Source organism: Zosterops lateralis (genome assembly GCF_965231275.1).
Source record: "Zosterops lateralis genome assembly, chromosome: 23".
Classification (NCBI taxonomy): domain Eukaryota; kingdom Metazoa; phylum Chordata; class Aves; order Passeriformes; family Zosteropidae; genus Zosterops; species Zosterops lateralis.
The window spans coordinates 6,833,551-6,845,619 of NC_139783.1; the positions used below are offsets into that span (position 1 = coordinate 6,833,551).

A 12,069-nucleotide genomic window follows, 5' to 3' on the forward strand; every position below is an offset into this window, starting at 1 on the left:
TGTGCTCTCTGGCACACAGCAAGCACTGTGCAACACAGCCCTGAGCTGCTGGGAGAGAGGTGTTAGAAAGGAGCCAACTCTTGGATGAAATTAAATGGAGACAAAGTCATCAAAGCAAAAGAGAACTGTTTCTTAGTAAGGATTCACCTCAGCTGGGTGTGTCTCGCTCTCCCAAGAGCCAAACTCACACACAACACACACTCACACAGAATGCTGCTTTTTATTGCCTTGCCCAGCCCAGGGTGAACCGTGTCCCCTTTCCCTTTGGCTGGGTACTAGGGAACTTATATTCTCTCCCCACTGCCTCCTTTTCTGACCCCTCCTCTCTTATCCTACTTCCCTTTTGGTCTGGTCTTCAACCTGGCCCTTCTCCCAGCTCACAGCAACACCCAACAAATTAACTAGAACAAATACAAACCCTAAAAAAAACCCAGAACAAACAACTTTCTTTCTTTCTTTCCTTCTTTTTAATAACCTGTCAGGTGCAGCAAAATATGACCTCCTATCTCACTGAGGGAATCAGGGATGTGTCTGTGCCTTGTGCTTGTGCAGTGAACTGATTTGGAAGGGAGCAGAAGGGTTTCAGGAGGCAATTTGTGTTTTCTTTCTGAATTGCTGAAGGAAAGACTGTGGATTCAGTCATCAAAAACACTTTCACAGTAAATTGAGGAAATGCTTGCGAGCAATTCCCAGAGAAGGAAGGTGTTGAGAACATGTTGAACTGTAACAAATCATGAATTCCCTTTGCATTAACAGACAGTGTTGAGCCCTCTATTCCCCCAGCACAGTGATTGATGTGTGCAAGTGGCTACCTTAGCCTTGAGAATAGAGTAGTCCTCCTGAGAAGGAAGCTGGAAAACTACTGGTAGGGGAAGAAAGTGGTTGTAGGAGGCTCTTGAGCATCTAAGGAGAATTGGAGGAGTGGGATGTTCCCCAAATGACCACCAGAGACCCTCAAGAGAGCCCTACTCTCCTGTCAGGAACTTCTGAGTAGTGATTTAAATATGTTGACTAATTTGAGGGATTGTTTAGCCTGTGGGTTTCAGCAAAGTAATAAATAGGTCTTCTTTCCATTTCTTTACAAATTAGTAGGTGAGATTTCTGAGTGAGCACCTGTTAGAAAAGTGATTCCCCATGCACCCAGCACTGAAATAAAGTCATGCCTCCTTTCTCCCACTGAGCTGGCACCGGGGATTGGGCCCTGCTTGGTGACTTTCATTTGAGTCCCTTCTATTGCAAGGTGAAAATGAAACCTGTTCCAGCTGTTTCCCTCGGGGTTACCTTTTTGGGAGGCAAAGCTCTGTGCTGCAGGTGGCCTGGGTGTGTGCAGAGCAATGCAGCCTCCACAAAGTCTTGGTTTCCCCACAAGTCATGGGGATTTGTTCCCAGCTGTGCCCAGCTGTGGCAGGAGAAAGAGCCCGCAGTGCAGTGGGTGCCGTGCCCTGCCCAGCCGGGGCTCTCTGGCACAGAGGAGCAGCAGCACCAGCACCTTTCAACCCACTCCTGCCTTGGCCTCACCTGGCACACAGAAGCCTCTGGAAATCAGCACCACCTGGCGCCTTCCCAGCTTGGAGCAGCTCCTGCTGCTGGGCACATCCTGCCACTTCTACTGCTTCCGAACAGGAACCAAGGCACAGGTGGAGACGGACATACAGAGAAGCCCTGGGCTTGTGCAATCAATGGGCAAATGCATGGGGGAATGTCTTAGGAATTATTTCAGCTCTTATGCCAATACTGCCTTCTCTCCTTGTCTCTCTTCACATTTCCTGCTCTTTTCCCTCTCACATTTCCACCCCTTCCCCCTCTCAAGTCTCACAGTTTTCCTGTCATGTTTCCCTCCCAAGTTTTATTCATTTTCCCCACCCTTTTCATCTCCTTTTCCTCACACTTTATCTCTCACATTTCCCCACCTTCCCACTGTTTCCTGCTTTTTTCTTTCCTCATGTTTTTCACAATTTCCCACTCACTTATCCTGCCCTTTTCTCTCCTCATGTTTACTCCTTTCCTCAGTCATTTTTCTTTGAATTTTCTCCTCACATTTCTGGCTTCTGTTCTCATGTTTCTAAACTTTTCCTCTCACATTTCTCACACTTTTCTCTCAAATTTATCATTCTTTCCCCCTCATGTCCCTTATACTTTTCCTCTTGCATTGTGCCCTTTTTTTACTCCTGTTTTCTGACACTTTTTCCCATCAAACGTCCCACCCTTTTTTTTCCTTTCATGTTTTCTGCCTTTCTCTGCCCTCTGGTTTCTCACTCTTTTCCCCTCATGAATCTCACAATGTTCCCCTCACATTTGCTGCCTGTTTCTCTCTTTGCCACTAAAGTTTCTCACTCTCTTCCCCTCACATTTCCCTCCATTTTTTCCCCGTTGTTTCTCACCCTTTCCCACTCATGTTTCTTAGAATTTTCCCAACATATTTCCTGCCTTTTCCTCCTCTCACCTTCCTCTCCTATTTTCACTCACATTTCTCACCATTTTGCCCTCAGTTCTCTCACCCTTTCCCACACAGGTTTCCTACCCTTCACTTCCCTCACACTTCTCTCCTTTTTCCACTCCCATTTCTCACACTTTCACCTCACAATTTCTGCCTTTTCCCCCTCACATTTCTTAACCCACTAGTTCCTGTCAGTGACTGCTTCTCTTCAGTAGTGGATGGGCTTCTCTTGTTTTCCCCTGCAATCCCCTACTCCAAAGAACGGGTGCCAGAGCAGCGCTCCAAGGAGCCCCTGCCTGTGCGTCTGCTGAACAGAATGGCCGTGCTCAGCTTGAAGAGTCTCATGGAGAACAACCTAAAGTGCACTGGGCTTCCTGCTGCAGTTTTGGTTTGTATTTCAGTTCTCTGTACTCTTCATGGTGTTCTAAAGAAATAGGTCCCCTGAGGGATACACATTGCGGGTGAGCAGCCACTGCACCATCCGCCTCAAGCAGATCCATCTCCGTTTTCATCCCCTCACAGTCACTGTGACTCCTGCCTGGACCAAACCACTTGTGATGCTTCTTGATGCTAAACAAAGTCCATCTGCACAGGAAATGCTTTTGGCCCTCTTTTGGAGAAAATATAAAAGCCTTTATTTTAAAATGTTCATTCCCTGGAGTTTTTTCCTATTTTCACCAACTTGAATTGCCTTGACATCAAAATAGTGCCAGCTGACATTCCAAACTGGCTGGTCTATGTTTGTGTGCACAGAGCAAATGTGCCACACTGTGCCCATTTCCCGGGTGTCTGTTAATGTCCTGTTCAACAAAGGGCTGAAGGGAAGGACTCTCCCTGCCCCGCGCGGCTCCGGGGCTGGAGCTGGGCTGGCAGGGGCCGCAGACCGTGCTGGGAGGCCCCGCCTCAGCCCCATCCGCCATCGTGTGTGTGTCTGCCTCAGCCCCATCCGCCATCTTGTGTGTGGCTGCCACAGCCCCATCCACCATCTTGTGCATTAACCCTGGTCAGCTCTGAAGTGAATGTGTTGCTGTTTTGTCAGCAGTCAGGGTCAGCACCAAAAACACCAACACCAGCAGGACAGTCTACAGGAAATGGCCTAGGCTGGGCTCAAAGCAGCCTGTCCTAACTTGTCACTGTCCTTTACCCATGAACAAGTCCCCAGGGCCACACAGAGCAAATGTCCAACAGCAGCTCCATCAGCCACTTCCTCCTGCTGGCATTGGCAGACACGAGGCAGCTGCAGCTCCTGCACTTCTGCCTCTTCCTGGCCATCTCCCTGGCTGCCCTCCTGGCCAACGGCCTCGTCATCGGCGCCGCAGCCTGCAGCCACCACCTGCACAGCCCCATGTTCTTCTTCCTGCTCCACCTGGCCCTCAGTGACCTGGGCTCCATCTGCACCACTGTCCCCAAAGCCATGCACAATTCCCTCTGGGACACCAGGGACATCTACACAGGATGTGCTGCTCAGCTTTTTTTCTTTATGTTCTTCATGTCAGCAGAGTATTTCCTGCTGACCATCATGTGCTACGACCGCTACGTGTCCATCTGCAAACCCCTGCACTACGAGACCCTCCTGGGCAGCAGAGCTTGTGCCCACATGGCAGCAGCTGCCTGGGCCAGTGCCTTTCTCTATTCACTGCTGCACACAGCCAATACATTTTCCCTGCCCCTGTGCTGTGGGATTCTTCTGTGAAATTCCACACATCCTCAAGCTCTCCTGCTCCAAATCCTATCTCAGGGAGCTGGGGTCATTGATCTTAGTTCCTGTTTATCATTTGAGTGTTTTGCGTTCATTGTTTTCTCCTATGTGCAGATCTTCAGGGCTGTGCTGAGGATCCCCTCTGAGCAGGGACGGCACAAAGCCTTTTCCACCTGCCTCCCTCACCTGACCGTGGTCTCCCTTTTCGTCACCACTGCACTGTTGGCTCACCTGAAGCCCCCCTCCATTTCCTCCCCATCCCTGGATCTGGCCCTGTCAGTTCTGTACTCGGTGGTGCCTCCAGCCCTGAACCCCCTCATCTACAGCCTGAGGAACCAGGGGATCAAGGATGCCCTGAGGAAAATTATGCCTGGATCTTTACAGAAGCAATAAACTCCCTCTTTCCTGCTCCAGCATCTTTAGAATGTAACTCGTTGCAATCTCAGACTTTTTTACCTATTTGTCATTTTTTTCATTGGAACCTTTCCTTTTTTTTTTTCTAGAGTTACTACTTTGTGATGTCACATCCCACTTTCTGATGTCACAGACTCACCTTCTATGAAGTCACAGCTAGCTCTGTGATGTCACACCCCATTCAGTGATGTCACACAGCTCACTCAGTGATGTTATGCAGCCACCCTGAAATGTCACAGCACACTCTAGGACCTCACAGCCCTCTCTATGATGTCATAAAGCCACAGCATGAGGTCACATCTTGCTCTGCAATGTCACACACTCCCCTCTTTGATGCTGTAGCTGCTCGATGACCTCACACAACAAACTCTGTGATGTCATAGCCCAATCTGTGACCTCACACAACCCACTCTGTGCTGTCACACAGCCCCTTTGTGACATTACAGCTGCTCTGGGGCTCTGTGACACAGCCACAGAGGTGTTGCTGTGACACAGCCCCCGCTGGGACAGCACACAGCCCCTGCCAGTGCTGAGCCCCTGTGAGCTCTGCCTGTGCCCTGCTCGTGTCCCTGAGATGCCCTGGCAGTGCCCCAGCCCTGCTGGGCTATGCACAGGAGCTGCTCCTGGGCAGAGCTGTCTCTCTGCAGCGCTGCCCTTGCCAGGAGCTGCCTCTGTGCCAGGAGCCCGGCCCAGCCCAGCAGCACAGACACAGCACAAGGACTTCAGTGACCCTCTTGGGGATTGTGCTGAGGCCCTGAACATCAGTCCCTGAGAGGGACGGGTAGAAACTCCTGCAGAACTCCAAGTCAGAATCCAGCTCCAAGGTTTTCTGAAGTCTTAATGGGTCCCACTGAGGGTCATGACAGAGAAAGTGTCCCCAGGCCCCAGGCCGAGCAGAGAACTGCAGGTAGTGATGACAGGTGGGGACAAAGAGAAGCCAAGTCCTGGTGCCCTGGAGCACAGCAGCCTCTGTGCCAGCAAGGCTGTGCTTTGATTTCCCCCAGATCTGGTGCAGTTAATTGATGCTTACCTTCCTGTGGGATGAAACTTGGAATTGCCACCATAATTGTTGTATTGTCAGTTTATTACTGTTTGGGATTTGCTTGCCTTTTCATCACAAGTGACTTGTGGAAAGAGCAAATATTCATTAAAGGATTTTATGTGGAGTTAAGTTCTATTCTCTCATTCATGACTCATCAGGAGTTTCTCCAATGCAGAAATGAAGCTTTTGCCTGAAGCTCCCACTGTGCCCAGGACAGGAAGCCCTGGGAGTGTCTGGGACATCCCGGCTCTTTGGCAGCCTGGGCACTCCTGGGGTGTCACCATGGAGCCCCCGTGAGTGCCTGTGACAGATGAGTGCCTTTGCAGCCCAAGGTGCCCTGGGATGTGCCCATGGCATGGCTGGGACTGCCTCTGCCCACAGGGCTCTTGAGCATCCCAGCTCAGGCCTGGGGCCAGACTCCCTTGCCATGACAACCATTTGCAGTCCCATTGCCAGGGCCAGGGGATGCCAGAAGGGATCCCAGAATGGGCTGAGTTGGGAGGGAGCCATCAAGATCCTGGAGTGCAACTGCTGGCCCTGCACAGGACAGCCCAACAATCCCAGCCTGGGCCTGGCAGCGCTGTCCAAAGGCTGCTGGAGCTCAGAGGGCCCTGGAGCTGTGAGCCTTCCCTGGGAGCCTGTTGAGTGGCCCAGCAGCCTCTGGGGGAAAAACCTTTTCCTGAGATCCAACCCAAAGCTGCCCCGAGTCAGCTCCAGCCGTTGCCTGCAGTCCTGTCCCTGGGCCCCAGAGGGAAGAGGTTCCCACAGCCCCCAGCCAGGGACCCGCTCCCAAGGCTGTTGCCAGGGCAGCCAGGGCTGGCACCAGATGTGATGCTCGGATTCCCCGGGCCGGGCTTTAGGAATGGGATTCCCCAATTTCCTGCTCCTGCTAAAACCGTGCCACCCCTCACTGCCCTCCAGCCTCCCACTGAAAGTACAAAAGGCAAAGAGCCCAGGCTGGGATAAGAACAATTTACTGGGAACAACAGGATAAGCATCAAACTGGAACCGAAACAACAGTGATAACGGAAGGGGATAAGAGAAACTATGTACAGGGAATTACAACCAATTACCAACTGGCTCATCCTGGTACCATATCTCCTCATTCCTGGAAAGGACATCCTTCTCCTTGGGGGAGAGAGAGAGTCCCTTTCCTTTCCCTGGCAATGACCTGAGATGGGACTGGATACAATGACAGGGCCATGGCCAGACCCTCATATTCTTCAATTCGATCTAACATCATTGCCAGGGGCAGGGAAGCGGACAGGTGTCTTTCCCAGTGTGGAACACAGGGAATGTGGGTCACCAGGGCTCTGAAAAATGTGGGTCCTCTGATGGGGATGGAGTTGGAGCAGGCCACAAAGCTCTTCCCACAGTCAGGGCATTCTCAGGGCCATTCCTTTACCGGTGACTCTGTTGGTGTTGGGTCAAAATAGAGCTCCTGGTGAAGCTCTTCCCACACTGGGGACACTCGTGGGGCCTCTCCCCAGTGTGGATGCGCCGGTGCCTGATGAGGGTGGAGTTTTGCTTGAAGCCCTTCCTGCAGTCGGGGCAGCGGAAGGGCCTCTCATCGGTGTGAATGCGCTGGTGCTTGAGAAGATCGGAGCTGGTCTGAAACCTCTTCTCACACTGGGGACACTCATAGGGCCTCTCCCCAGTGTGGATCCTCTGGTGTCTGATCAGGTGGTGTTTCCAGCTGAAGCTCTTCCCACACTCCAAGCACTTGTGGGGCTTCTCCCCATCATGAAGCTTCTCAGAGACCACCAGCTCTGAGCTCTGGCTTGATCTCCAGCTGCCTTCCTGGCACAGGGTGGGTCTTTCCTCCTCAGAGCCCCCTGGGATGGGTTTGGAGCCCCTCCTTCTGCAGGATCTCTGGGGCTTTTCCTCCCCGTTGGATTCCTGTGCCGTGGAGCTGCTCAAAACAGCCTCTTCCACGAGGTTCTGCCATCGGGATTTGTCCTCCTTCGTCTCCATCCTCAGCTCCTTCCCTGGGGGAAGAAAGACAAGGACAGGATGGCATTTGCCTGCGAGCCAGATGTAAGGGGAAGGAATTTTTCCCAGTGCATGCCCAGAAGTACAGTGTTGGCAGTGGGGCTGTCCTGCAGCCGGGGGCCGTACTGGGCTGGGAGATGGAGCAGGAGAAAGGGGGAAAGGGGCACTGACTTCCTCCTCACCTGCCTGGCTGTCCTGGGGCATCTTCCTCTTCCTTGCACTCTTCTCTTCCATCCAGCCAAGGTTTGGGAATAAGCAATCCTGCTTAGGAGAAAAACAAGGGATGAGCACATTAAGTTAGAAGGTCTCTCTGCCCAAATCCATCTCTAGAAGTCACTGTGACCCAGTCCCGGAGCCAACAGCCCCTTCCAGGACACCACGCCAAGAGAGGGACACATCTTGTCCCAAGGTGACCCAAGGAGTGGCTTAGAGTTGATGCTCTGGGGCACTCAGGCTGCTGTCAGGCACACGGTGGAGACAGGGATGAGAGGGAGACCTTCAGTATGGGTTGCAAAAGGATTTATTCCAGTGGAGGTATGAGGTACTGAAGACAGGGGTCTGGCTGCTTGTGACCTCTTAAACTGGGGAGGGTTGAGGGGAGGGTACAAATCTTTAGCAAATGGGAGGAAAGTAGGGGAGGAGTGAAAGGTGGGGTTTCTATTTGCTGAACCAAGAGGGCAAACAAGGGGAGGAGAGTGGGCCACATGCTCCAATGGGGCCTTGAGGATTGAGGGATTGACAGAGAACAGTCTGGAAGAGGGGCAGGGTGAGGGAAGGATTGACAGCCGAGTAACATGACAGGGAATATTCAGGAAAATTGGAAAGAATCCGGGCAGGAATGACAACTGGGTAGGTGGGTACAAACTTGGAGCAAACCAACAACTCAGGGGAGTAACAGAACAAACAATTACACCAAAACACACCACAACATCACTGGGCATCTGGTGCACAGGTAAAGCTCCAAAACACCAAGATTCATTCCCCCAAAATACAGAAATGACCAAGATTCAGTAGAAAACACCCAACCGTGAGTTTCCCCTCTCTGCTCTCTCTATTTTGGGGTCCTGGAAGCCCCCTCTGTCTGGGTTGCTGCAGATCAAGTTTGAATTGGTGTTCCCCCTCTCTGGGCTGCTGTGGCTCCGGGGAATCCAGGAGGTTCCCCTTCTCTGGGAAGTTTGGCATCACAGGCGTCCCAGGGCTCAGCACTGCCTGGGGTCCCTGTTTTGGGGTCCTGGGGTATCCACGGGTCCCCCTTGTCCATGCTCCCAACACGTCCAGGCTCCTGGAACACCCCCAGCTTTCCCACTGCCTGTTTCTGTTCCCTCATTCCGGGTTCCCCTCCCAGCCCTGCCGGTACTGGGCCATCCCCAGGCGCCTCTGGGCTGACAATGCAGCCCCCGAGCCGGGCAGAGCCAGCCCCAGCCCGGGGGGACCCTGCACCCTCTGCTCCCCGGGCCGCCCGGGCCTCGGCCCTGAGCACAGAGCTCTGCCCGGGGGGCTCCCGGCCCAAGGCGGCGGCTCCGGGCCCGGGCGGCCGCTCCCAGCTCCCACAGCCCGCCCGGGGCCGCCCCGCCCGTGCCGGGGCTGCACCAGCGCTCCCCGCACCCGCGGGGCTTCCGACCGCTGGGGGAGCCCACAGAACACATTGCCCCGGGCCCAGAAACACTGAAACCCCAACCGGCCATCACCCCACCGCAAACAATGATCCAACACCGCGAACCGACCGCTCCCACCCTGTCCTCGGGTTCCCAACCCCGCGGGAACGGCCCCGGGCTGGGACAAAAAGCCGCTCCCCCGGAGGCCCTGGGAACACCCCCCGCGGCCCGGCCCCGGCACAGGCTCCCGGCAGCTGCCCCGCTGCCGCAGGCGGGGCTTTGGAGCGGGGAGGCTCCGCGGGACTCCCCGGGCTGGGCCCCCTCCAGCCCCTGCCCGCTCCGGGCTCACCTTCAGCCCGGCCTCTCTGGCCGTGCCCGGCTCCTGCACAGTCCCCGCTCTCGGTGCCCCCTGGGCTCTGCTCTGGGGCTCGGAGAGCAGCCGGCAATGGCACCTTGCCCTGAAATGGAGCCGATTTGGTGCTCCCCGGCCGGGCCAGAACCAAAACTTTGTTGCTTTTGCCTCCCTGCACAGACCCCTGGGGCGTTTTCTGCACAGAGTTCCAGCCCCCAGCGTTTGCTGAAGGCTCTCTCTGCAAATGTGACACTGCCAGGACCCTGTCCCTGCTGTCACCTGCTGTGGCTGGGCATGAGCAGAGCTCCTGCACTTGCATTTCCAGCTGCTCTGCAACCAGAGCTGAGGGATGTGGAGCTGCCTGAATGCAGAAACTGGAATATGAGCCTCTCTTGAGGGGGAAATCTCCCCCTCCTGTGCCAGCCCATGGTAATGCTGTAAAATGCACCCAGAATTCAGATTTTACCACCAAATTTCTTTGTATTCAGGAATTGTTACTGTAGGAATATTGCCAGGACAAGTCTGGCTGGCAATGGTTTCACAAGGGTCACCTCCCATCTGTCCCCAAAACCCTGGGGAAGACTCTGTGCTTTCCTTCCTATGGGAAAGAACTGTCCTTCTTGTCCAGGTGCCCATGGCCACAATTGGGATTCCACCTCCAACATTGCCTCTTGTGAGAGATCAGAGGAGATTGTTGGCTGGAAACATTTGGTGTGTGGGGCAGGAAGGGGCAGGTCCAGCCTTGCCCTGCCCTGGAACCCCAATCCCCCCAGAGCCTCTATCCCAGCCCAGCAGTGTCGCAGTCGAGAGGGCCACTGAACTCCGAGTGCTTCAATAAAAACTTCAGAGTGCTTCAAGCATCAGCACCATGTTATCTAGATGTCTTTCATACCTTTTCTGTGTAGCAATCCTGTAGGCAGCTCCCCACAGCTGTGGCTCTTTCTCTCTTCTTTCTGCAGTCCCAGCTCGCTGCTTCCTGTCCCGAGCACGGCCCCCTGACCCTGTCTGTCCCTGGGACAGTGGCTTCCCTTCTCTGTCCCTCACACGACCTCCTGTCCCTTCATCCTCACAGCACAGCCAGCAGACCCCAACTGACTCTCTACCAACTCACTCACTCTTTTGTCACACCCACAGCTGTGAGGGCAAGGCTGTTCCCACTCTTTGGTAATTAACACACTGCAATATATCAGAGGCAGGAGTGCCATAAGCACTGTCTCTGTCTTCCCACACAGCAGTGTCTGCCAGTCCCTGGCACACCAAAGGCAATGCTCCACTGCCACCTCTGCAGCCCCCAGCCCAGCTCCTGAGTGACCAGATGGCCCCAAGTCCCACCTGGGGGAAGGGCCCAGGAAGAACAAGGGGTATTTAAGGCTGACCACAAGGCAAGCACACATCTACATCTTGACCCCACATCCTCTTGGAATTTCTGTCTGAGCATCACTGGAATCCAGGAGTTGGTGGCTCTGTGTGTGCTTCCCTGTATCTTATAGGTCTTTCCCTCTTCATTTATCTTCATTTTTTAATTCCCTGCTCTTGCTAATTTTGAGTAACTTAAAATTGAACAGGCTTAGAGTTTGCAAAGTTGAATGGGCCAAGTAAATGCTTTGAGAAGTGGTTTTTGTTGATTGAAAGTCATATTAAACCTTTTCTAAAATTTCTCTGAGTTTCTAAAGTTGCCAGTAAAAGCCGTTTTGTTTTTTTTTAAGCTCCTGAGAATCTCTTGTTGGTATTTCTCCAGTGTTTCCAACTCAGAAGACACAAACAATTGTAATTCCTATTAAGTGTCTAATTCAGAGAGTTGTTTGGGGGTTGGGGGTCAGGGCTTGTCTGTCCTGCTTGGCACAGCCCAGGCAGGGCTGTCACAGCCACATTGCACACTCCATTTCCCAGCTGGACCCGCTGGTGCCTCTGAGTTCTGCCTGCCCAGCCCCAGGGACGCTCTCCTTGTGTGCCCATTCCCCCACGGTCTGTGGGCAGGGATGGCCTCAGTGGGGGCTGTGACATCCTCAGACACTTGGGGGCTGCTGGAGGATTTGACTTCTCCAGAGGCTTGTTCAGCCTTCAGCTCTTCAGTTCAGGAATTCAGTGCCCCAGGGCTCATCAACATTCAGAACACCTTAACAGGCCAAGTCTCTGGAAATAACTTGATTGAAATTTTCAGTTTTTTGTGGTTAATTAGACAGATTTCAGAACTGAACTCAAAGTGAATGAATTATATTTATAAAGACAGCGAACAACAATCTTTAGGTTCTGTTTAGGCTTTTTTTTCTTATTAATATCTTGATATGTGCAATCTTCAATTGATACAGAATCCAAGTACCTTCTAATGTTCAGTTTGAATAGATATGAAAATCAAGACCCTTTATGTCTGACAATCAATTAGACTCTGTCCCTACCCCCACCCCACATTTCCCCCATCCCAGCCCTGGGACTCAGAGCAGCCTTGTGCAAATCTGAGCTCCCTCCAGCCCAGGCTGGGCCTGCAGCTTTCAGCTCCTTGGCTCCAACTCCCACCTGCTTTCCTTGGAGAAGGAGCTG

General features: G+C 53.2%; 1 pseudogene across 1 annotated transcript; it reads left to right on the forward strand.

Moving 5' to 3' along the window:
- Nucleotides 1-3,614: 3,614 nt before the first annotated feature.
- On the forward strand, nucleotides 3,615-5,006 carry LOC310918414 (olfactory receptor 14J1-like; annotated as a pseudogene). The gene has a single exon. The product of its transcript is annotated as an olfactory receptor 14J1-like (transcript).
- The last annotated feature ends 7,063 nt before the right edge of the window (nucleotides 5,007-12,069 follow it).